Genomic DNA, 26743 nt, shown 5'->3' with positions numbered 1-26743 from the left:
CGCCCGTGAACAAATAAACGCAAACAATATTCAAAGAAAACAAACTGACGCGCCCGGGGGCGGCCCAAAACGCGATATCCCAAGCGGGTGACTTTTTCACCCGACGGCGGCTGACATTACAAACAAACCTTTACCGAACGCAAACAAACCGCAAGGAAAATAATCATTTGGGTAAACACGGAGCTATATAAAGTAAGCCAACGTAAATTCTTGACTTTTTGACGCATATCCCGAGCGGTTGGGACGCGTTCGGGCCCCACACCGCGGCGAGTCGCATCGAATTTAGTGGCAAGGAGGGCTTATTATGGAAAACCGAAATGACCTAAATATCGGATTGCAAAAACAGCAAGTATCGGAAAACTTTGGTGTGGCAGACAGGAAAAATTTAAAAATTGCTTTCTGTTTAGGGCAACGAAAAAACAAAAGAATGCCGACAAGTGGAGGAATTTAAAATATAACAAAAAAAAAATTCTAATAAATAGAAATAAATGACTATTAAAACAATATTGCTTTCGAAAAATTGTCGGTGGGCGGGGCAAGTTCGTAGCGCGCTAAGCGAAGCAACTTGTTACTTTAAAAAGAAGACATTTTTTGCCCATAAACGGCACACCCTGTATATAATTCAAAAAATGTTCGAATTAGTGGTTATAGCTCAGGATCTCCCGCATTTCCATCATCATCACGCTGCCTATCCACTTAATGGATGTTGGCGACCACACGCTGAAATTGGTCTCTATCTCTTGCCGCGTTGACAAGTTCCCCAATTGTTTTTAGACCTGTCCATTGTCTAATGTTCTTTGCCCATGACATCTGTTTCCTTCCTATTCCTCTCTTGCCATCCATTTTACCCTCTAATATGAGTTGTAACAGCTGATACCTATCATGTCTAAAAATGTGTCCGAGGTAGGCCGTTTTCCTGCGTTTTACGGCTGTAAGTAGTTCTCTGTTCTTATGAACTCTTCTTAGTACTTCGTCGTTAGTTACTCTGTCCGTCCACGGGACTCTCAGAAGACGTCGGTAGGTCCACATTTCGAAGGCTTCCACTCTGTTGATCATTTTTGCATTCACAGTCCATGCCTCCACTCCGTACAAAAGTACCGACCAAACATAGCATTTTGCATATCGGACTCGAAGAGACAGGTGCAGGTCTCGATTTCTAAGGATTTTTTCATATCTCATGAATGCCGCACGTGCCATCTCTGTTCTGCACCTAATCTCTTTTTCCGAGTTCCATCCTGCATACAGCCAACATCCTAAGTATTTGCACTGTGTTACTCGTTCTATATATCGGTTTTCTATCTGAATTGTGGCATCTGTATACATTGGTTTTTTCCTACTGATTATCATAAATTTGGTTTTGTCGGCGTTAATGTTTATCCCGTATTCGTTGCTGCTGCCACATAACCTAGTACACATTCTCTGTAGTTCCTCAACATCATTGGCAATGAGGACAGTGTCATCCGCATATCGGATATTCGAAATTGGTATTCCGTTCACTTTCACTCCCAACTCTTGTTCTTCAAAAGCTTCGTTGAATATCGCTTCGGAGTATAAATTAAAAAGCAATGGAGACAGGACGCATCCCTGTCTAACTCCTCTCCGGATATCAATATCTTCAGTAATAATGTTTTGTATGGTACAGTACAATCTCTCGATACACCTTATGTCCTTGTCGTCGACGTCGGTTTTTCTCAAAATCTGCATGAGTTTTGAATGCTGTACACGATCGAAAGCTTTTTCATAGTCGACGAAACATAGAAATATGTCCTTATTAACATCTAGACAGTTTTGTATTAAGACTTGGAGTCCGAAAAGCGCCTCACGTGTTCCCATACCTGATTTGAATCCAAACTGGCTAGGGCCGATAATTTTCTCGCATCTGTGCTGTATTCTCCTGTGAATTATTTTGAGGAAAATTTTTAAGGAGTGGTTCATCAGACTTATGAGTCTATGATCTTTGCACTTTCGGGCGTTGCTTTTCTTGGGTAGGGGTATAAAAGTTGATCTTAACCAGCTTCGGGGAAAGTGTCCTGTATTGTAGATATAATTGAATATTTTGAGCAAGACGTCGATATTGTCGTCATCTATCAGTTTCAAAACCTCCCCTGGTATACCATCTGGTCCTGTAGCCTTATGATCTTTTGCTTCCATAACCACTTTCTTTATTTCTTCCCTCAATATAGGTGGCCCTGATAATGATTCACTTAACTGGTTGTCTTTTAGGCCTTCACGAGAATCATCGGCAAATAAATCTGTGATATATTCTTCCCACAGCTGTTTCTTTTCATTTGCTTCTATTATGAATTTGTTTGTGTCATCGGTATATATTCCTGGAGGTCGTTTTTTATACATTCCAGATGCTTCTTTCATCTTTTTGTGTTCTTCCCGCGTATTGTGTATTTGTTGCAAGTATTCAATTTCCTTACACTCCCCCTCCAGCCATTTCCTTTTAGCCTTTCTAATATCGGATCTTATTAGTGAGTTTAGTCTCTTGTATTCATCATGATTAGTGTTCTTGTGCTGTCTGCGTTTGTCCATTAGTTGTAGGATCTCGTCAGTCGTCCATTTCTTTTTGCTGCGTCTTTTTTCATATCCCAGACATTCAATTGTGACGTTTTTTATGGTAGTTTCAACTGTTTCCCATACTTCCAGTGGTTGTTGATCTGTTTGGTCTTTTATATGTTCCAATTTTTGGTTTAGTTTGTTCCTAAGATCAGACTTTATCTCCTTCTGCTGTAATTTCGAGGTGTCTAATTTTCTTATTTGACCTTTGTTGACCTTGCACAAAGCTAGTTTTAGCTTTATGCTTATCGTTAGAAGACAATGATCGGATGGCACGTCGGCGCCCGGGTACGTCTGCGCTCTTGAGACGGTTGTGCTGAACCTCTTGTTAACGAGGACAAAATCGATTTGATTCCGTACAATATTTCCAGGTCTATTATGCGGTGCCCTCCAACTAACCAAGTATTCATGATTTTAAAATGTTCTTCTTGACAGAATTGTATTAGTCTGTCTCCTCTAATGTTCCTTTCTCCCAGACCCCAAGGACCAACCACTCCCCCGATCACTTCTCCTTGGCCCACTTTGGCATTTAAATCTCCTTGGATAATGTTCAGATCATGCGGCTTCGTGTACTTTAGGAGCTGTTTGATGTCCTCATAGAAGGATTCAATTTCTTCTTCGGATTTGTCTAGGGTGGGGGCATATACTTGAATTATATTGATAATTATTGGTTTTGCTTCAATTTTTAGTAGCATTGTTCTATCATTGTATGGTATAAAATCTGTTACACCCTTGCTTAGGTGTTTATCCACGATAATGCCAACTCCGTGCCTGTGATATTGATCTTCGTTGCCAGAATGGTAAAATACTGCGTCGTCAGTAATGCAACGTCCAGAGGAAGGCCACCTTGTTTCGCATATTCCTAACAGTGCTAGGTTTAGTCTTCGCATTTCTTTGATGGTGTTTGCGAGTTTTCCAGCCTCGAACAGGCTTTGCACATTCCATGATCCTATGTTAAATTTATTTTTGACTCCGGGGATTCTTAGCACCCTCTTTTTGCCGGAGACTGAGGGCCGTTCACTTTCAACTTCTTCCATGTAGTTTTCTTGGGAAAATACTTCAGTGGTTTCCGGTTGCCTTCTGAAGGGTTTGTAGTTTTCCTTCTGGTTCTCGACCGCCCCTAACATGGAGTCAGACGTCGTTTGAAGCGGCTTCTCACCTGAAGAACAGACGCTTCACTAGTTTTTGGTCCGCCCCGGGTATTTCATTGCACCGGTACCACCCATATCTGGGAGGCATTTCCCGATCCGCCACCTGGGGAGGCGCCCGATGGGGGAACTAGTTAACCCCACACGGGCGCATTTCCAAGTGTATGAATTTTTTCTATAGAGTAAATGGTTTTCGACTAAATCCTTATTTTCTGAAACCATGCGTAATAGGAAATGACATCATCGCGTCTAGATTTTGGCTAGAAATGGTGATTTTTATTTGATTTTTTTCAAATATCTCCAACAGCTTGCGATAGACGAAAACAGTGAACACAAAAATTGTAGTTCTCGATGTGGCCTATAACAAACACTCTTAAAGCAATTAGGCATATTTTTTACGAATTTTGATTTACGGCTAATAATTTTCTCTGGAAAAATACAATTTACAATTTACCATCTTCTAGATTTTTGTCCATAATATAATCGAAAAAATTCTTAAATAAAAGTTATAGTAATGAATCTTCCACGTTCGCTAGTTAGAGAATTTTTAGAGAATGAAGTTAACAGTTTTGGAGAAAACAATTTTTTTCTGAAAACCAAAATATAAAAAAAAAACAATTTTTTTACAAAATACTATTTATTTTATTTAAGTACAATCAAATACTACGCTATTTGATTGTACCCAACTTCAATAGTTAAAATGCGCATTCGGAGTTGCCTGTCAAATCTGAAATCGGTAGCTGCAAATTCAGGGCACCTGTTACGTTTTTTAATTTTGCACGGACTATCGCCAACGCCCTGTACAATAGGTAAACAAACACTTTAAATACAAAAGTTTTTCCTGTCTACACGAGCTATGTTCTGGCGTAAAACAAATTTGATTTGAGATTTGAATCACAGTTTTCTAGTTATACTATATTTTCCTTAAAAGAGGAACGTCATTTTCAGTTGTCTGTTAATACTAGCCACACTCTGTACATTTTCAAAAATTGTCAAGAATAATAATTGAAAGTACTGGGTCCCGTGGATCCCTTGGTACACATCTATTTTCGATTCCGTATACCGCTTTGGAGAAATGGTTTTCTTCTCGATACACTGCAAATGCGGTTTTTATATTTTTAAATTTTTTCAGAAACGGTACTAATTTTTAATATTCTTCAAAAATTTTACACAACACACACAACCTTTGGGTATGCACAGCTTTAATAAAAATTGTTCATTTCCTTCCTCCACTGATAATTATATTTACAATAAAAGCTAGCTGATTTCAGCTACACCCTAATTTATTTTCACTATCCTCTTTTAGTGGTTGTTTAAACAAAAGTTAAAATAAAAATTGCACTTTCTGGCGTTTTGCCACTATATCTATCCCGGTGGTGTGTCCACCCATTTTTAATCGATATCTCCAACCCCCGCCCCGACGTGCAATCGATAATTCGATGTTTTAAGACCCCATTTAAAGACTTCCGTCTAAGATAATCCCGCCGTGTTGCCATTCAAACACTCAAGCACGGGAAGGCGGGGCGCGAAACGAAATTAGGCCGATTAAATGACGTCTACGAGGCCCATCGGAAAGGGAAAATCGGCCATTACCGCCCCATTCTCGGGGATGGAAAAGGATTTTAAAATTAATCCGTGACGCAAGCTTGCCGATCCGTCATCTTCGGAGCATTAAAAACGGCGGCCCCGTTCGATATATTTTCGCTCCCCACGCCTACCGAAGGGACGCGGCGGTGTTGCCAAGTCGCGAAAGTTTTCCGAACTTTTCAAGAAATTTGAAAAAAATGTAAATTTTTGGAAAAAATGATTCGATTTGCTCCGGTTACTTTGATAAAATGATATTTGCACAGAGCGAAGAAGCAATAGCTATTACAAAGTAAGAAAAACGTTGAAATATGTTTGTTGCCTTGATAAGGGAAGCTGGTCTGAAATTAGTAGGAATTGAGTAAAATGTGAAGTATATGTGTAAGAGTATATATGAAAATAAACATCGCTTCCATTTTTTGTCCATTCAGTTCAATGAAAAAGAAAAATGTCACTAATATCTTATAATGAAGGATTTGAAAATGTAACGAAATTATTAACTTAACTTCCAGTCTGCAACGAGTTGTACATTTTAACGTGGAATATGGCCTTGACATTGGCTAACAGTTTTAATAAATATTACATCAAATTACATTAACTTTCTAAGCAGATATATGATCAAATATGAAACCTTTATAATAAAAAAAAACACAACCAATCAAAACTAACAAAAACTCAAAAACTTGTTGCATTTATTATTGAATCCAAGATAGATAATATCTTTCTAAAGAATATATTGAAAATTATTATAAATCCCAGAAAATATATCACAAAAAAATTTTTTTTTTTCTCTTAAGTAAGTTTTGGGGAAATCTTGTTATAATTTGTTATAATTATGTTTTCTTTTTAGAGCATACACACAAACTACTTGGTTCATGCACTCCAGATATTTATGAATTGTATTTATATCTTTCCTGTTTCAATAAATAAATAAAATAACTATTAAAAATTATCACCTAGCGAAATACATGCTTTTGAATATTAATATTAAACGGTCGATAAAAAAAGTAAAATAATAATAATAATAATAATAATAATAATAATAATAATAATAATAAAATAAAAAATAATTTTAGCTTTTGTGTAGTCAAACTCACCTGGAACATACTCTAATAGTCCGAATAGACAATAAAGACGAAAGAATAAACAAAAAAAACTGTAAGAAAACCCCATAATCCATAATCCAAGATGTTCGATACAAACACGGGGGGAGATTAAAAAATAAAACGTTTTCGAGGAAAATGGAATGGGCGACAGTGATAAATTATTATCAGACGAGAGCGGTCGGAACCTCTTGCAATAGTCACAATTACGGCTAAATATTAATGACCGAACGGTATACGAATAATGCACGAACCCGATATTTCTGACAGACGAGAAGTTTTCCTTTCGATTTAATACGAATATCGGCCCTTCCCATTCATCGAATACATAGTTAATTCATTGTTAATGTACAATGCGGCAATCTCTAAAATTACCGATAAGGCGCGTTGTTTTCAAGGTTTGCTGATCTAAAACTAGAACGTTGCCGTCATCTTGATAGTTTCACGGCCTTAATCGTATATTCACTATTACACCGTCATTATTTTTTAATCGTACCCATAGTTGCTGGCACGGCTATTTTTTTTTAATGCGTAACAATTTTAAGAAATATATTTCTAAAGTAGTTCACGATGACGAAGCTAAATAAATAAAAACAAATGGGAATAAGCGACATGTTTCAACAATATAAAACGGGCATCATCATGGTTTCACTTAGATATTATGTTCTTATACAGGGTGTTTCACAAAACGTTCCGCTAATTTCTAAGTTAAATAGGATATTAAAAAGTAAGGCAGTTTGGCACACTTTGGGTATATTCTCAGGAATGATAAATAAACACTACCTGCTACATCAAACGTAAAATTAAAGGGAAGAAGAGCAGCAAAAAAAAAACAAGAAGATTTTGAACTGAGGTGGCATTTACTTGATGAAAATCCATTTATCGTTTTATTGTTTTTTAATTTTTTTTTTTAAACAATAAAATGAAATGTCCAAAATCTCAAAAATCAGGTGTCTACAGGTTGAAATGCGGATCTTGTCCTAAAATTTATATTGGACAATCAAGTAGATCCTTCAAGAAACGCATTAACGAATATAAAAGAACAATAGTCTAGATTCTAATTACGATACATATTTAAACACAGAAAAACATAGAAATATAGAAATCAATGACGCGCAATTTATGGTCCACAACACTCATACATATTCGAGGATTTCGTTTAAAAGCAATTGAATATTTCTGAAAATAGTTTAGATACATAAATAGTACACAAATATAAATGTGTGAATACATTAGTTATATTTTTTATTTAATAACGGTGAAAATCTCTAATAACCTATCATCTATACATTTGTACTGTGAAAAATTATAGACACGCTGTTTATATTTATCTCTTATTGCCTTAATATTTCGTCCAACCACCTTCATTTTTTGTAACTTCTATTAGTCTTTTAGTCATGCTGTCAATTAACTCCTTGAGTGTATTAGTTGAGATTCTGGCCCACGTTGATAGGTTTGAGTTCAATGACATATCCCCCATACGTTCTCTATCGGATTTAGGTCTGGACAACCAGCTGGCCATTCTAATAACTGCATACCGAAGTGTCGAAAACACTGTTTTGGTTAGTTTGCAGCTACAGAGTTGCGTTGTCCTGCTGAAAAATTATGTTTTCGTCAGCGTAATGACTGGTAGAAGGTAATCATTTAACATTGCTTGATAACTAACAGCAGTCATACGTCCATCGATAAACACTAATTAGATTTTAAAGGAAGGAACTGAACCTATCAAATCTCAAATCATGGCAATAATAATTACATCCATGGGGACCATCACAAAGTCATTTTTATTACATATTTTTCTGCAAAGTTAAGTCGATTCAAATTATGTTGTGTTTTTAAGACTGGTTTATTAAGACATTTGATATTTGACGATATAAATTATATCTACGCACCAATGCTGTTGATAATTTACCATAGTTCCTAACTGAAAAAAAAAAATCCAAAAGTTTGAGAACTACCAATTAAGCCAAGAATTCGCTGTTTTTCGATTGCACTTAATGTCTTACCGCGTCTTATACATTAAATGATAAGTCTTGATTTTAGCTCCCAAAAATTGCATTTAAAAGGTCTTGCATACGCAGTGTCAAGGTCAAATAAAGTAACACGCCCATTTTACTTTATAAAATTATGTATGAGTCTATATTTTTTCACAGGTCTGTATCTGAGAAATTAAAACAACCAGTGTGGGAAGGCGCCGAAATGTTGACTGAATTCATAAAACAAGCCAGAAGCGGAAAAATAAGTGATTTTAACTTCTGCGAGGAACTTCCCGAGAAACGGTCAGCACGATGTGAACTCCCCATTCCCTTCAAATCGTCGGAGGGTTGATGCGGCAGCAAAATTAGTCACGCCGCCCGCACCCCTCGACCCCCCGTCTAATTTCCTCGATCGGTGTGCTGTTTACCTTTTTACCTTCGAGGGAAATTGACACGAACGGAAATTGGACACGATATACAGGATGTCCGCGGGCGAAATTAGCGACAGAACAGATTTTTTCAGGTTTAAAAATCCTTCGGCCATTTTTTTGCCAGCTATCAGTTCATACGATAGTTTCGGTTTATTGAATTTGGAAATGGAACGAATTACTTCATAGTTTTAATGAAAACCAAAATATCCGCTACATGGCGTTAAATAAGTCTTATTATGGTTACTTTTTTAAATTAATGTTATCCTATACAGGTTGTCTGCAAAGCTATTAAAAAGTGTCAAAGTTGTAATTTTTTTTATTCTACGACCACAATAAGTGCATTTTTAAATGACGTTAGGAATTATTTAAGTTATGCAACCAAAATGCACACTTTATATCCTAATTAAAAAAGGCTTTCTATCTTACACAGGCTGGCTAACTCTTCGCGTTTCCACAGAATACCCAAAATTATGATGTTTTCAACATAAAAGTTTTATTATACCTCGTTACTTGCAGAATTTGGAAATGTACTCAAATAATTTATTAAGGTTGTCAATTTTGTCCAATAATTTCTTGTGATATAATATAAAAAAACCTTTGAAAAATACCTTTAATACTTTCACCTTTTGGGACAACCTGTATAGTGTGAAAGTGATTTTAACATATTAAGATTTCACTTATACCAGAAGTAAAATTTTTGTGCCGTATAACGTGCACAGCCCCGTCTAATCTACAAATATTATTAGTCTAGCTGAAGTGTCTGAATACTGGTATCTCACATTTTAAGGCTGGTCTTAAATGAGATCACAATCAGAGGGAAACGCATTTTTTTTTAAGATTATAGGTTATATTTTCTATTTCATCAACAGCGAGTTGATGAAATAGAAAATATAACTAATAATAATAATAATAATAATAATAATAATAATAATCAAGTACTTTATAGTCCCTAATAATTAACAAAATCTATTTATCTCGCTACTAAAACTATAACGGGTGATGCTTAGTTTCTTCGCCGTCTTTCTAGGCAATAAAACCTTTCAGCAATTTGTCTTTTTTTTTCCTTATTCAAGTTTCATATCCCTATTGAACGCTGACGACTGCTATGTTCGCGAAGTCTATATCTTTACCGATCTTCTGCTACATGAAGTAACTCATCTGCGTTAAGGCCTGTCCATTGTCTCATGGTTCTTAGCCATTAAGACCAGTTACACCCAATCTTTTTTTTTCTTCTATTATTCTGTCAAGGATAAGTCGAAGAAAGTCAAAGTCAAAGTATTCAAGTTTTCGTCGTTTGATAATATTCAGAAGCAGTCTGTCTTGTCCCAATTTTCAAAGAAGTTCTTCATTTCTGGGGTCCGGGATATTTTAAGCATTCTCCTGTATGTCCACATTTCAAATGCGTCGATCTTATTGAGCATTTCTTTATCAAGCGTCCATGTTTCGCATCCATACATAAGAATCGACCATACATAACATTTTACACGGTTTAAAAGTAATTGGGTCTGGTCAACATCTACTTTAGTCACAATCATATAATTAGTTTAATTTATGTGATTAAATAGCCCCAGTTATTACAAGCTTAAGCATGTTTACTAAGTTTACCAGGTCTGTTTCTCATCCAATTGCAATTCCTTTTTGACCACTTAGGGATTCTCAGAAAAAACGTTGAAGAGGGTGGGGGATAGTATGCAACCATGCATGCCGTTCACGGTAATGGTAGCAGTTTGGTTGTCTTTGTCATCTATTTGGATGTAGGCTTTTTCAAAATCAATACAGCACAAGTAAACAGGCTTTTTCACCTCCCACTTCCCATGCAACTGCTCCGAACTTATAGCTTCCGCGCATTTGTCGCTAATTCTTTTATGAAGAATGTGTAAAATGTATACAATGTATTAAATTAATACGTTCTTTTGACCTCGCATCGCGTCCCCAAGGACAAAACGCAAACGGAAAAACTAAAAAAAAGGAGCTAGGAGCGGCACACTCCTACGTCTTCGCCGTGGTGCAAAACTTTTCAATAATGGCACAGGGCACTTCTCTGCGCAACAGCGATTCTCAATAATTACAACGGAGAAGTTGAAATTGACTAATAATCACTTTGGTCGCCACTTCCGCCTTATAACTGTTTCGCTGCGCGCCGCCGGATTCCTCCGGGTCCGTTTGTTAGTAGTGTTCGCTGCGGTTTTATGGTGTACTGAAAACGATGCAACGATTTAAAATTGTGTCCGACGTTTCGTTTTCCCAGGAGACCATCCTCAGGGCACTAATATGTAATAATTGGAATTTGAAGATGGTTAAGGGGGTTTTGAGAGGACGATGCAATTATTTAAAATTGTGTCCGGCGTTTCGTTTTAGCAGGAAACCACCTTCGGAGCACTGATACATAATAATTTGAACTTAAAGGTGGTTCGGAGGTTTTGAGGTGCGCTGAAGACGATACAATGATTGAAAATTGTATCCGACGTTTCTTTTTACCAGGAAGGCATCTTCAGAGCACTAATACGTAATAATCGGAATTTGAAGATGGTTGTAGGGGTTTTGAGGTGTGCTGAAGACGATCCAATTATTTAAAATTTTGTCCGATATTTCGTTTTAGCAGGAAACCATCTTCGGAGCACTAATACATAATAATTTGAATTTAAAGGTGGTTCCGGGGGTTTTGAGGTGCGTTGAAGACGATACAATGATTTAAAATTGCATTCGACGTTTCTTTTTACGCCAGGAAGCCATCTTCAGAGCACTAATACGTAATAATTGGATTTTTTTGTCCGACGTTTCACTTTAGCAGGAAGCCATCTTCAGAGCACTAATATGTAATAATTGGAATTTGAAAATGGTTCTACGGGTTTTGATGTGTGCTGAAGACGATGCAATTATTTAAAAAATGTTCGACGTTTCGTTTTACTACGAAGGCATCTCCAGAGCACTCATAATTAATAATTGAATTTAGATCATGTTTCTAAGGATTTTTAAGGACGCTGAAGACGATGCATGATGTATCCAATGTTTCGTTTTACCAAGAAGATATCATCACAATATTAATTCGTAACAATGGAATTTGACAAATTGACAATTATTTCAGAAAAAGGTGATCAAATACTCAAAAATTGGTAAATATATTGACCAAAAAATCCATCACTGGCAATAGTACAGTATATATCTGATTAGACACCCTGTACATCCGTTGTTCAATATTTTCAGTATATTATGCACTATCAGAGACCGTCATTGGCCATGTCATGATAAAACATTCCCGCCTCAATCTGCCACGCAGATAACGTTGTAAAGTGAGTGATGAGACATATCGTTGTGTATATTTATGTTAGAAATAAGGGTCTGTGGGACTAAGTGTAATTGGAAGGATCGTACCCGACCTGACTAAAACGATTAATAGTACTCAGGAATGTTCTGGATTTTTCCTACGTTGCTGAGTCGAATTTGCTAACGTTCCGCCAAGCATCCTGTTGACTTCTTCAGAGCTTAACTGAACCTGCTTTGTATTCTACATACTCTCTGACCCTTCCACAAAGAACCAGCAAAAGTTTTATTTAAAAACGAACCTGGCAGGTGATATACTTTGAAATTTGTTGTGCCCTCATAAATAAAGAACAGAAATTTTACAACGAAATGGAAAATCAATTACAACTTCAGACCATCTATATCAGGTTCATCCACCAATTAGTGACAATTAAAATTACTTCAGTTTTGTAAAACCTAAGCCTTTTTACTATCAGTACATTAATTTTGCTTTAAAATTCATGTGCACAACCCAAAAACCCCGTTTAACAGAAAATTGCGAAAACTACAATTTCGCGTAATACCGCTTGAAATATTGGTTAAATTCTCTAGTTAAATCGTTGTAAAATCACAGGTTCCTGCAAAAACCTGTGACGCAGGCCATATTAACCTTTGAACTCTCTAAAGGTAGTAAAAGGGAATGGGCATAGTGTTCTTTGTTACGTAATAGTAAACTGGCGAGATTTTTTTCTTTAGGAATTTTTAATTTATTTATTATTATTAAATTTTAAATAAGAATTAGTGTAGATCTTTGACGGCAGCTAACAAAATAGGTACAATAAGGGACCCTATTGTGTTTACCGAGTGTATGGCTGCTGTTCTTCTCTTTTGTACATTATTCTTCTATACCGCAAATAATATAATGTATTGGGTTAAACCTACCTTGTACCGTCACGACACGTAATACTTAAAACAAGAATATATCGTTATTTCGTTAAAAGTGTTTTAGTCTGCATGCACTCAGATATCCTATTATTTAAATTTACTTTAAAAACATACCAAAGTACTACAAATTTTCCTGTAAATGGAAATTATATTGCTGGATAATATATATGAGAAAATATTGTTGTCCAGTCCTCAGGATAAAATAAACTTAGACTCACGCAGAATAGAGATAAGTACAGTATTATTAAAAGAAATACAACACCTAAACTTCAATGCTAATTGCGTTTAGGTTTAGAATGCTTAATTCTAATGTTCTTTTTTATATATTTTTTAAAATTAAAATTACGGTTAAAACCAGTACACCAAAAAAACGCTATTTCAGTCGAAATATTTTCTGCATCTTTACAGAATGTTTCAAAAACGACAGTAATTATGGCACTAAAATCCCATATCCTAAACTATAAATTTTAAATAATATACATAAGCACAAGAAAATTACAACAATTTTCCTGTATTTTTACATGGTTTTTTTTATTAAATTCAGCAACTAGAATAACCATATCATCAGTAAATTAAAAAATATTTTAAAAAGTACATAAAAATTACAACAAATTAAGCAATAAAAATTAAGATAAATCGAAGCAATATCAAAGCAATTTTTTTGTGGTGGCATCACAGCACATGTACTAGTAATTTTAACTATAAAGTTTGCTGTAAATTTACCACCTTCAAAAATATATGTGTTAAAAATTGTGAAAAACACTACACTAGGAGTAAAACTGCTGCAGTACTGGCCAAAAACTGCCAGAACAATGGCTTACATTATACAAGTGATAGGAGTCAAGCTAACGCAATAGAAATATACCATTTTTACACACAACGGCAATACTACAATACTGGTTTAAGTTTACCACACTCTTTGCTGGCAAAATATGTGAAATTACTATGTTTTGATTAAGAGTGTGTACTTAAAAAAAATCTTGAGGCGTCATCGAGTCTGATTTAGCCGCATCCAGCGGTTTAATTATTTTCATAAAATTCGTTGACGACGCATATTCGTCAATTTCCCTAACTGCCACCCCAAATATTTAAACACTTTGGAAACAAATATTTGGGGTCCCTCTCTCCAATCACAAAACGTACTTCTCCGTCTTCTCGTTCACTTAAAATCGCGCCCTTATTTTCCGCTTAACGCTTGTATAAAACTCATTCAACTTTTAATCCTTCCTACGTATTTCGTTAAATCCCCGACATTAGACCCCTCTTTGTTACGTTGCTATTATAACGTGCCCGTTTACATATATCAAAATAATTAAAATTTAACGCCAGCATAAATACTTTCAAGAGCGGCGTATGAAATTTATATACGAATTCTCTTTCCGTTCGGGTTCATCCCGCCGCACTCGGGCTAGCTACATTTTATTTATTATTACATTCATTTCCATCCACTAGCAAGTATATACAGGGCGCTAATAAATATTAAGCAAAAAATAATACATTTTAATGTGCTTGGAAAACCGATTAAAAATTCAAGTAAATAAATGAATAGAAATAATAGAAAAACAACTTTGGTGCTCCGTAGGTATTGGGTTGTTCGGAAAGTCATTTCGTTTTTTTTGGGGAACATAAAAGACAGTTTTCGTGTAATGAATAAATATTTTATTAAATTATATATTGGCCATTCTGGTCCGACACCTTTTGCCATCTTTCTGGCAGTAACATAATTCCCCTCTCATAAAAGTTTTGGTCCTTGCTGGCAAAAAACTGGTTCAGATGGTTTTTGACATCTTCATTTGAGGTAAAGGTTTTGCCATCCAAAAAATTTTGCAGGGACCGGAACAAATAGTAGTCGGAAGGCGCCAGATCTGGAGAATATGGTGGATGTTGCAGTACGTCCCATTCAAGCTGTAAAAGTTTTTGGCGAGTGACCAAACTTGTGTGAGGTCTCGCATTATCCTGGTGGAACACTACACCCTTCCTGTTGATTAATTCGGGCCTCTTCTCTTTAAGTGAATCATTCAATTTGTCCAGTTGATGACAATAGACTTCTGAATTAATCGTTGTATTGTCCGGCAAAAGCTCAAAAAAAAACGATTCCTTTGACATCCCACCAAACGGAGAGCATCACCATTTTTTGGTGAATGTTGGCTTTTGACACGCTTTGAGCCGGTTCCTCTTTTGTGCTCCATGACCTCTTGCGTTTAACATTGTTGTATACAACCCATTTTTCGTCCCCAGTAATAATCCGCTTCAAAAATGGATCATTTTCTTGACGTTTGAGGAGCGAATCACACACGTCAACGCGACCACACAAATTTCGCTCCGTAAGGACATGGGGCACCCACACATCGAGCTTCGAGGTTAAGCCCATGCCTTTCAAATGGCCATAAACAGCCGAATTCGACAAATTTAATATCTCACCGATCTCCCGTGTGGTTATTCGCAGATTTGCATCAACTAATGCCTTTATCGCATCTTTGCCAGCTTCGATCGGCCTTCCAGACCGTGGTGCATCTTCGACATCAAAATTGCCGGATCGAAATTTTGCAAACCAGTTCTGGCACTGGCGTACTGTTAACACGCCTTCTCCATACACATCCGTCAATTTTTTTTCTCGCTTGGACAGCATTTTTACCTTTTTTGAAGTAAAAAAGTAAAATATGACGAAAATGCTGCTTATTGCTCTCCATATTTAAAAGGGCACCAACCAAAAACTACTGCGTAGAATTAATAGAACTTTTTCACACACAAGCCTTGCAATATCAGCTCTCAAGACATATAATGGTTATGCGGCTTAAGTGTGAAGTTGGTTTCGAAAAAACGTAATTAAGTCCTCTGACGGGAAAAAACGAAAAAACTTTCCGAACAACCTTATATATTAAAATCCAAATATTTCCCACAAGATTTTTGTTATTACAAAAGAATAATAATTGAATCCCTCAGATATAATATGATCAAATTAGGATTTCTGGGGGGTTTCGGTATTCCTTACAGATATAGCCAAAAAGCAATACACATATTTGCAGTTCAAATATGAAAACATTATCGTAGTCTAGTTTTTGTGTTAACAAGAGATTTTCCTACAGCAGATTTTTACTAAAGCATCTAGTCATCGAGATATAACTTAACGTTCTTTTTTCTTATTGAACACCCAATATTTCCTTTCACTACTGAATTCGCCATAAATTTATACGTCACACTTTTATCTCAATGACGTCTCATCTGTGCGCAATAATTATTCTTCGATTTACAATTAATTTTCTATCTCAAAAGAAGTAACAAAAGGTAGCAAATTTTTATGTGAGGGAAATATAGATGGCAACGAATGCGTTAGCTCTGGTTAAGTGTGGGGTACTTGTACGTTATTGTAAAATACAGTTCTCAAAAAAGCATATGTGGATATTATTTCTGCATAATAGTACAAACTAGATGTTTTAGAAAAACCATTTCTCAAAATGCAATATCAGAACTGGTCTTAATAATCAAGCCCAAAGCTACACATAAACATTGGCAATACCTTTATGTTTTCCTAAAGCATAAAAAAAAGGAACGAAGTTCGAGATAACTCCCGGAACTTTCATTAATGGTGGGGAGACCTCGAACGTGTTCCCTCCCGCTCCGCCTACAGGAAGGTTATTAAAACGGGAGGGAAACCGCGTGTAAACAAGAGATACGGCGCGTATACAAAAACGAAAAAGGTGGAAACAATTATTATCGGCTCTCTAAGCACGAACCGACCCCCAAAAGGTTCCCCCCTGTTTACGCAAACGATATTGCCGAAACCGCCTCGCACCAAAGAAAGATTATGAAGACGTGTGTGTCTTTGGGAAATCCTCTTGATTGGAAAAGTTGGAAAAGAAGGTGAAAGCAAAGTGCAAAAATAAAATGTTCCATATATTGAGATAAATACTTGCGCCAATATTTTCCCATATTTAATAACAATAATAATAACAATAAAGATCCTTTACCCAACACAAATCGAATTGAAAAGGAAGACATGATTTGGATAAAAATAAGTATCACCTACAAGGAGCTTTCCAACATTAAGACGTAAAGAAAATCTAAATAATAATAATTATTATTCAAATCAGTTTATTATTCAATTAGTATAAATATCAGAGGGCTACGCTTGCTATTGATAAATTCCCTGCTTTGTGACCAAAAGATCGTTCGTATATAGTTGTTCTGTGATGAGGCAAAACCAAAATCTCTTCCCTTATGGTATTAACATTATGAGTTTGGTTAAAGTATACAAGCTTATTAATAAAATATAGAACAGATACTAACACCTGATAAGGCAAAAATCTGGGGGAAGTTGAGCCACAAAACTAACGAGATGACTAAAACACCGTCTGCCAGGATACCGTCAAGAAAGGATGGACTGAGGGTAACGGCAGGAAATGTTCGTTGGATGTGCCAGTTTCGCGGGGCAAACGAATTATCATACTCCACGCGGGCTCTGAAGCTGGTTGGCTAGATAAAGCGATGTCAAAGAAGCAAAGGTTGACTACTACGAAAACATGACAGCAGACATCTTGAAAAAAAAAACAATACGCATATGTGTTCTTTTATATTTAATTATTTTACATACATATTTTAACATCTACTTAGGAACATTTTATATAAATATTTAAGAACTATATTTAATGTTTTAAATAATCGGTCACTTTCTTTTGAATTTTTTTAGTATGCCATTAGGCGTCTCGTACTTTGGCTTGTATTTTCACCTCCGAGAGGGGCATCTTCCCCATGATACATAAAAATTTCTCTAGCAGGTTAACTGATTATAGGGCTTGTTGAATGGTTGGCGGTGGTCCCAGATCAACCTCTATTTTTCTTCTTCCGCTTGGTGCTCTTCCTCACCCTTTCTTGCTTGTTGTAATATGGCTTCCTCTGTCAAGTCTGCTGTTGTAGGCAAATCTATCACCATAAAATCTTGCGACTCCATACTTGTAAACGTAATTGTTGTTTGAAACTGCTTTATCCGCTCGCATGACGATAGGAGTGTTGAACTGTTTCTGCTGTTAACTCTTTCCTAGCTTTACTAATAAAGTTCAGCACACTTTTCTTGTGCTTTTAGTTTCACGATAAGTCCAGAGAGTGGCACATTTTTAAGACGTTGCCGAATTAAAGTGTACGAAGTATAGACAGTGAAAAATTCGTTATACAGAGTGGATTAATACTGGAGACTTAATAGTACAGTTCTACGTTATACAGAGTTTCGCTACAGGGAGCTTTCACTGTATTTTGAAAATTCCTACACAAAGAAACACTTGTTGGAAGTTCTTAAGACGAAGACGCTTGATAAGAAGTATAATGTAGACAAGTTGGCTATGGAGTGGGTATTCAAAGTTGTTCGTCTTTCACTATACCACTGCAATCCGATAGAACTGGTATGGGGACAGCTGAAATCCAGAATAAGAAACAACACCTCGCCGAAATTTAGTTCTGGGGCAATAGAATAAGTTAGAAGTGAAGTAAAAAAATATCTGCTTCTAGATGGAAAAAACGTGTCGAACATGTTATCGAAGAAAAAAATGTTTACAGAAGTCGACTTGTGCGAGGGACGAGGCCAGTGACGATAGTGATTATTTTTATGTAGAATTGCGGATCTGGAACGTTGTTGTGGAATTGCGAATCTATTTACAGAGTCATAAAAATTATGTCGTAAAAACGGCATATCATTGCGAAATATACTATTAACATTAAATTAAAACTACTATAAGGACGGGTTGAGTATCGTAGTTATCCTGTCGCTTGGCAGGATGTATATCTACCCCATGGTTAGTTTCCGATTCACTAGTTAAAGTATATCGCGGAGCTACAAAAATTTTTATCGACCGAAAACGCGCGCGCGTCGACGCCGGCGGTTTTATTGGCGGGAACAGCTGCCATAAATAAAATTTATATCCAGGAAAATGAGGTTCGATCGGTGTGAGCGGAACGATTCGGAAATGCGGGATTTCAATAGTTTCGGATCCGGCGTTTAATATTTAACGGATAACGCTCGGGTGCAGAGCGTTCCGGTCATTAGCACCTCCCACCACTACCTACGCCCCACCCTCGCCAGACGGCTTCGCGCCAAATCATTAATTTTCAAACGCGGAAAGACGCAATATTATCATCACCCGTTCGCAACTGAGTGGCTGGTGGACGAGGTGAACGGATACTCAACATCGAATATTAAACAAGGTAACAAACGTCACTCCAAGCGACGTCCTCCCAAGGTGCCTTTCTCTTTCCTTACTCTATTAAAGCAGTTTGTGGCACCGAACCTAAATATATTAACAAAATTAAAAGGCCGAAAACCGTTCTAAAGAAAAGGCTGAAGGAAAGTACCCTAATTACATAGTCTGTCTCCATCTTAATCCTGTGAAAAACAGGTTGTTGAAAACGTGTTCGAAATTGTAATCAATAAGGAATTTATATTGTCTATATATTGTTTTCATCAAAGCGAAGTTGTTCCTACGTTGGATAAACTGAAATAGAAGCTAGAAGAAGATGGACCCAATATAAATATAAGCCGTGCCTCCCTTCATGGAGTTGTTTCTTAAATGGGATTTAAGTACGGCAAATTAGACAATACGCAAGAAGTAATGGCATCACACAGGTTACGTACTTAGAGATTTAATTAAATTTACGTTGATAAACCATGGTTCGACACACACACACACACACACACACGACACTGTATCCAAAAGATGCGTTGATTCCACCCAAAACTGGATAAATAATGGATAACGCAAGCTACCACAGCAGCCGGCTACACAAAGCATCAGCCTCATAAAGTTCAAAAACTGAATTCTGAATTCAGTTACGAAAAAGCGCAACGTTTGGACGTCCTAAATTCATATGAAATTAAAAAACACTACGCGATAATTTGCCTGAACACACTGGGCATGCAGTTTTACGTGTTCCTCCATATCTTCGCATGTTTATCCCCATACAGCAAAGGTCAGAGCAGAAAATATTACTCCTACTGTGAGTCTCAGTGTTACAAATTTGATAAAAAATCTAATTAATAAGATACCAATTGAGAGCTGGAAACATAATTATATTTATACATTTAAAATAAAAATGTAATTATGTATAGATATTAAAGATTAACCCCAGCACGATGAAGATTGACACAGACTATACTGTTCATGTTCAGTGATTGAGGACAGCAAAACGTGACAAGTTTAAAATTCGGAGTAGATGTATGAAGACGCTCTTGTAATTGCTTAGAGACCACTGGCTGACATCCCAATAATTTATTTTGCGACCGAGTTAAGGGGAGTTGTGTAATTTAGGGGGGAGGGGAGATTCCTCTTCTTATTCACTGCTTTGAAAAAAACTATCCAATCGCAAGGAGCACAGATGGCGATCCATACACTTTTTACGTATAGAAATAAACTTGGGAATTTACAATATCGAAAATACTTCGATTCGATTTATGTCTTAGGGTAACACTTAAAAAATAAGTACGAATTGAGAAACTTGGACAGTTTATGAAAATCAAAGCTTCCAATTGTTACGGTTGTATTTCAAAAGTATTTCATGTTTAAAAAAATTCCTATTTGTCTCATTGCTACAAAATAAATAATGAATGTTTATTTCTTTTAAAAAATTGGAATAATACTACTTGGTTATCGATGGAAATATCATTCATACTGCAATGGATCGGTTTCAAACAGACAACGGTATAACTAACTATATTCGTAATCTATTCCCGGTTCTAAGTCTAAAATCCGCAGTTAACAAAATAAAAGTCTAGTCATGTCTTTTTTTTTGTAAGACGATCTAATTAATATATTCATCAATTTTCATTTTATAATTTAATTGATCTTCCGAAAACATCTTTGGTTATGTTGTTTGACATTTCGCTAGATTTGCATGGTATTTTTAACGGTTAGTTATCGGCAGGCAAAGTGAAACAAAGGGATTAGGTTGGTTATTGGCGTAACTATACTTTTACCAGTGGTTAAAGAAGAGCTGGTGTTTTATCAAACGCACCAATATTGAATCTAGCCTATCCCAGGTGTCATTCACTTTTCGACTGTGATTTTACCTTTGACCTAACGATAACAGAGGGCGTTGTTGGAAATCTTAAATTTTCCAATGTGGAATCTGTCCATCGGGATATATTGAGTTTAGCCGATTATATTTGGCAATCGACGTATTAGTCGGTTTTTAGTTGACAAAACATCGAAAATCCTAAACGGCATCGTAAAAGAAGGGGTATTTTTTATTTCTGCTTGGCTTCTCCTTTCATACGGATCGACGTTCCCCGATTAACCGACTTACCAAGTAGTTGCATGTAGGAGCCAGATAATCATCAGACGGACGACATGTTCACTACCTCGAAGTTTGGAGTAAGTTAGTCAAATTTTATTTTGTAATTATCAAATTGGTACCACCGGTTTATGAAATCCCCGAACAAGACAACTTGCAAGTTGGAATCTAAACATAAACAGCTGTTTATAGGTGCTTCGTTATAGGATTTTGTTTGTAGAATTGACCCAAGTACCAAATGAAAACTAAAACCTAACTAAACCATGATACTTGCAGTTTCTTAATGTCTTATTGACACAAAAAAACTTATTAAGGAAACTCGTGACTAAAATGGTGTTTATCAAACTTTAGTCACGGGTTTCAGCAGTCTTTAGACTATGTCAATTCTAGTCAACAGTAAACAGTATGCAACACGTCGATTAAACACTCGCTCGCTCCAAGTACAACTAGGGGGTTTGATCAAACATTTTGCATAGCATAATATTATGCTCTTATATTTGCATAAGGACGTCTTTGATACAAGCATAAGATTGAGACTCTGTGATACTCTGGTTTTGTCACATATTAATTATTGTATTTCAGTTTATTGGCCGGCCTTATTTCAGAGGGAAAGAGATTCGCTCCAAAAGTTGCAGAATGCTTGTCTGAGGTTTGCATATGGTTTGCGGAAATTCGATCATATCAGTCAAAGTTTCATTAACTCGGGATGGTTTACTATGCAAGAAAGGTTTGAAATTATTTTTTGCCGTTTTTTATATAAAATTCTATTCCATCGCGAACCTATCTATTTATATGAAAAGTTGGTCAGAGGTGTCCATATCCATAACAGGCTAACTCGTAGTCGTGAACTCCTTAGGGTACCTAAGCATCGTACAACCTTATTTCAATGTTCTTTTACGCACCAGGCCTCAAAATAAATAAATTACCTTCCAGTGTCAGATTTGCCCCCAACGATCTCAATTTTCAATGAAAGGTTATTTATTTTCTACCGTTCTATTAAACATGAGTAATCTTATACTTCAGTAATCTGTGACAATCGTACATTAATCTACTTTGGTTATCTTGTTATTCTCTTAGTCTGTGTTTTGGATATTTTATATGTTATTTCGTTAATCTGGTGGTTGTATGAGCAACTCTGTTGAATACCGCCACCTACTTTATTAGTTTTTGTAAATATTCTGTCAACATGAATAAATACATATTATTACGCATGAGGTTTTCGGAATTCCGGGTTATTTTTAACCAACCAAAACTGAAGAAATTGTAATTTTCATTGTAGCTAGTTTTGGTGGCACAGTGTTCGCGATCCCATCTCCAAGTCACGCAATTTTTGTTTGCGATCCCCTACCAAAGCTTCATTTTTTTCTTTTTCCGGGAAAAGTATCGTTTCGAGCGGCCGGGACACGTCCGTTTTCCGAAAAGTCAATTAACTTATCGGGTTCAATTGCCGCGAAATCCCCAAAGAAACTATCAACTCAATAGAGGCCGAGGAAAAAAGCGGTGAAACTTTTTTTCCACGTATTAAAGTCTCCCGGCGCTCCCGAGCGCAGATTGGCCGGCCGGACGCCCGACATATTGCCGTCGAAAACGTGACCCCCATAGTCGATGGGGAGCACGTCCCCCCACCGAAGCGACGTGGAGCTCGATTTCTAAAAGTCGTCCCGATTCCTGTTTTAATAAATTTCAAACCGGGAGGGGATGGCGGGGGCGCAACACAATCCCGTTCGAAATCCCCCCCTTTCCCCGCCACCTAACACGAATTTAAAAGGATCAGTGGCGGAGCGCGGAAAAATTGCCTCGTCTAACAACACCGTCGGTTAATTTTTCAAAGAAACTTCCACCCGCTACTGTAATACTATTTACAAATCATCGGGATTTCTGCTGCATCGGTTGTTGTTTAGCAAGTTCGACCCAACAACAACCGAGGCACGAGAAATCCAGAAGTTTTGTAAATAGTATCATAGTAGTTGTTAGAAATTTATTTGAAAAATAACAAGCCTTTACAGGGCAAAAGCAGAAAGAAACTTGAAAGATTACTCCATACACTGACCTTTTTGTTACGTTGTAGAGACCACAAAGTTATCCCCAATCCAGATTCAGTCAAGCTCTGAAGAACAGGATGATTGGCGGAACGTCATCAATTTCGACTAAGCAAAAACCGACGCAGGAGGAATCCAGAAGTTTTGTAAAAAGTATTACAGTAGCCTGTGGAAAAAAAAAAGTTTTCTCCAATTTTCTTATCTTTGATGTAACCCATTTAACTTTTTTCATAAACTACATAATGATCTGAAATTTTTTCTTAATAAATAATTAAATATTACATTTCAATAAAAATATTTTTAACGACGATATATAAACTTAAAAAAAAAGTAACTCAATTCGTGGATTATCAATTAATAAACAGGTTCCGCTAAATAGACTAAAATACCGTCATTTTTCTTAATTTTAAAGATCATAACTTCTAATAATTAGGCTTATCTTATTTACATTTAAAATAATAGGGTATCTAATACTATTTCAAAAATAAATTTCCTAACTTCATTAATTTAAAATAAATTTCACTAATAATTTAAAATTTCACCTAAAAAATTCTTAATTACACTTTTAATGAATTAATTAAATAAAACCTAAAAATTTTATAATGCACTACTTGTATAACCGCTACTGCCGGCACAAATTTTGTCAGTACTTAAAATTTTTACTAAATCTAAGACATTTAAACCTCCTTAATGCTTAACTTAAAAAACCAAACTTAGACATAATTCATAAATTATATAAAAAAATGAACTAAAAAATTCTACTTATCTCCCTTGCCCCCCCCCCCCCCCACCACCCCCAGACACATTAATCTTGGGGGCCTAGGATAGTACAAAATTTTTCAAATTTTTATACAACTTTTTTATTAAAAAAAATTTTTTTTGCTACCTTCAGATTTCCCTTCTAAAACTTAACAAAATCATAAATTCCTTGAATAAAATTTTTATATTAAAAAAAGACAAATTCCCGACCTGTAGAATTTGCCCAATACCTTTTAAATAGAAATCGTATATAAACCCCAAAAATTTCGCTTTAAAATTTAAATTGCCCCCAAGGTAAATTCTATACAATCAACCCCCTCCCTCTTTTTCAAAAAAAAAAAATTTTTCTTTTTTTTTTTTTTTCAAAAACTCCCATCAAAATTTCTAAAAATCCAAAAAATTTGAAATTTCAGATATTTAGGTCAAATTTACCTTTAAATTGAAATTTCTATAATTCTTTTTTTAATTTTTTTTTGCAGACTCATTAATTAATTATATAGCTGGTACGTTTTTTGGTCAATGTTAAAATGTATACTTTTTTAATGCACCTGGTATACGCATACTTCCTTGCCTTTCCAACACACACCTCTGCAGTTCGTGCCATTGACTAACCTCATCAGAAAAACTAATAATTTATTTTTCATTTAAAGATAATATACCCGTTCTATTTTCTATAACAATGGATTCATTGGCAAAATAGTTACTCCCTTACAAAAGGATTAAAACTAAAAATTTCCATATTTATTACAATTATATGAGGGGGCTGTGTTTTTTTATTAGTTTAAGATGCTTTATTAGTCTTTGTTTTTTTTAAAAGATGGCACGTTTATTTCCAATTTTTAATTTTTTTTAAAAGAGTCCAAAATGGGTTCCTTAGAAATTCACTTATATACAGGGTGTCTCAATTTAAAACTACCACTGCCAATATTGACATTTTAAGCAGAACACCATATATGTACAAATTACAAAATTAACTAATCAATTTTCAAGGAACCTATCATATTCATTCAACGGTGTATCCAAATTACGGGTACAATTTCTTCGCAAAAAAAAATGGCCACTCAGTATAATTTCAAAGGGAAAATTGGAAAATTTCACGACAGCTGCGATTTGATAAATATTTAAAACGATCCGGTTGATATTTATTTATGTTCGCCGGCAGCTTGGTAGGCGTCTGTTGCGTCGCGCCCTATTTTTCCGGAATTGAAATTCTATTTGATTTGTTTAGAGTTCGGCGTCGTTCAAAAATCGACGTGGAAGCGCGAGGCGGTGACCCGATCGAAAAGCGGCCGGGGGGGGGGGGGGTCCCGAAAAAAGCAACAACAGATCACCGATGCGAAAAATGGCTTTCCGTTGCGGTCGCGTCAGGGGAATTATCCGCCATTTATTTATTTATTTACAACAAATTCCCGGCGGGGGCTTTTATTTTTACCACGGGGATGTAGCGCTCTACATATATTGAAGATTATGTCCATCGAAACGAATAAATCAGCAAATATACAAAAAATAAATAATATTTATAGAAAAAACCAAAAATTATTCGCAGCTGCAGTAACAACGTCAGCGCCCGGCTACAAAAAAATTAATAAAACTATTTTATCTCATATTTTTAAAACTAAAGACGCGTGTCAAAGGGTCGAAAATGTTTTTAAATATAAATAAAATATACAAAAATATATTGGAAAATTTTTAAATGCAAAAGTTGTTTGTATAACTGTGCTGCATGCATTGAAAATAGTTGCTTTATATACGATATCTCATAAGTATCTAGCAGCACGTAATTTCATTATTTTAAACGGAACACCCTGTATATTATTATATTTTTTAAGTGCTTCATTTCCTACATACCTTGATTAATTTAAAAATTTTGAAAATGTTACATCATTTTAAACGTAAAAATCGTCTTTTCAAATTGCTGTTGAAAGTTTGCTTACAGGGTGTCCAAACTTACCATTTTCCAAGATGCGAAACTTGATAGAGTGATTAACGGTTTTCTGCTATTTGATATTTTCTGTTAAAAACCAATCAAATTCTAAAGTTGCTCTATAAGCATTGATTTTGAATAAGTTTGACATGATTTTGGCTTTATTTCCTCCAAAGAAGTTAAAGATATCTGGAATTAGCCATTCAAATCACGTGAATTGTAGCCCTTGGATTTTCCACTCCATGGCAGGCTTGTACAAACTTAGGATGATTGATTAAATTGTATTTTCGATGCAATTACCAATTTAAATCGAGACGTGTTTGACGTAAAAGTATTGCTTATAAAAGTAATTAATAATAATAATTCATATTATATTATCTTTTGGTATTTCTTGTTTTTGTGCCCAATTTTATAAAAATTTTAAAACAAAATTACACATTAATATTTAAAATAAGGAATAACAAAAAAAACGTTTAAGAAGGGAATTGAATGCAGAATTATTCTGCCTCTGAGCATAAATAACATAGAGGATGTGTTATTTAGGGAAGGAAAAGAAAAAAATAGAAAATAACGGTTTCTCATTCAATTTTGGACATCCTGCTGCTATCAACAATAAAAAAAAAATGTGTGTCCGAGCGCTGTATTTGAGAGTGCGTTACATAATTCAAAATTTATGGCATCAGAAGTAAAAATCAAAGGACCAGATTTAATTGGTACGTTCGAGTCTCCTAGCTCATAAATCAAACTTTGTCAAAATT

The 26743-nt window shown here is 35.7% G+C and overlaps 1 protein-coding gene across 2 annotated transcripts in view; it reads right to left on the bottom strand.

Moving 5' to 3' along the window:
• LOC132706028 (uncharacterized) overlaps positions 1–26743 on the bottom strand; it is a 228274-nt gene that overhangs the window by 162581 nt on the left and 38950 nt on the right. Inside the window, exon 2 of one of the 2 annotated variants that reach the window (XM_060677077.1) lies at positions 23314–23468. The exons of the other annotated variant lie outside the window; for it this stretch is intronic. The gene's annotated coding sequence lies outside the window, so the exon portion shown is untranslated. The remainder of the gene's footprint in view (positions 1–23313; positions 23469–26743) is intronic. 2 annotated transcript variants of the gene reach the window in all.

Source organism: Cylas formicarius, unplaced genomic scaffold (assembly GCF_029955315.1).
Source record: "Cylas formicarius isolate icCylForm1 unplaced genomic scaffold, icCylForm1.1 PGA_scaffold_8__14_contigs__length_24414737, whole genome shotgun sequence".
Classification (NCBI taxonomy): domain Eukaryota; kingdom Metazoa; phylum Arthropoda; class Insecta; order Coleoptera; family Brentidae; genus Cylas; species Cylas formicarius.
Note: the sequence above shows the minus strand (reverse complement) of the source record. Positions and strands in the feature narration are given on the sequence as shown.